Raw genomic sequence first — 1,005 nt, forward strand, 5'->3', positions numbered from 1 at the left:
TACACTACACTGACCTGGGTCGCCAGTAGCAAACAATGGAGTGCGCTCTGCTGGACAAACTAAGTAATTACACCATTCAGAAGCATTTAATCTGCGTTATATGTTCTGTAAAAAAAAAGTTCATATCTCTGCGACAGGCTCATATCGGCCGATAATATCGGCAAAAGGATATATCGGTTTGGCTCTAATTTTTACAGTTTAAAGAATAGTTCACCCAAAAATGAAAATTGCCATCATTTACTCACCCTCATGTCGTTCCAAATGTGAATAAGTTTCTTTCTTATGTCGAGCACAAAACAAAGATATTTTGAAGAATTGAAAAACCAAACAGTTGTTAGTTCCCATTGACTTAGTAGGGGGAAAAAATACTATGGAAGTCAGTGGGGACCATCAACTTTCTGAGTACCAGCATTCTTCAAAATATCTTCTTTTATGTTTAACATAAAAAAGAAACTCATACAGGTTTGGAACAACATGAGGGTAAGTAAATGATGACAGTATTTTAATTTTTGAGTGAACTAGCCTATCCCTTTAAAATAACTGTTTTCTATTTTAGCCTATTTTAAAACTGTATTTTTAAAATACAGCAGCCATTTCAGTCGTGAGTCACATGATTCTTCAGAAATCATTATATAGTTGTGCTGATTTGGTGCTCAATATAATAGAATCGTTTATATTGTAAAATATTATTTCAATTTTTTAAAAATTTAAGATAAAAAAAAGCCTTCAGTAGACAAAACTCCATAAAGCAGTTTATCAATTGTGAGTGAAAAGTACACAATCTACGACCTTTTATATGTTGCGTGCTATTGTAAAGACTGCAAGTCTATCTCTTGCAGCCCCGTTTTCATCTGTTGCAATATGGCATCTAACCTGAATAAGATCTAATTTGCTGCTCAAGAAACATTTCTTATGATACAGTTTTTTTTCCAGAATTCTATGAAGAAGTTCAAAAGAACAGCATTTATTTGAAATAGAAATCCTTTGTACATTATAAATGTCTTT

The sequence above is a fragment of the Sinocyclocheilus grahami genome, unplaced genomic scaffold, assembly GCF_001515645.1.
Source record: "Sinocyclocheilus grahami isolate Dianchi unplaced genomic scaffold, SAMN03320097.WGS_v1.1 scaffold3046.1, whole genome shotgun sequence".
Lineage (NCBI taxonomy): Eukaryota > Metazoa > Chordata > Actinopteri > Cypriniformes > Cyprinidae > Sinocyclocheilus > Sinocyclocheilus grahami.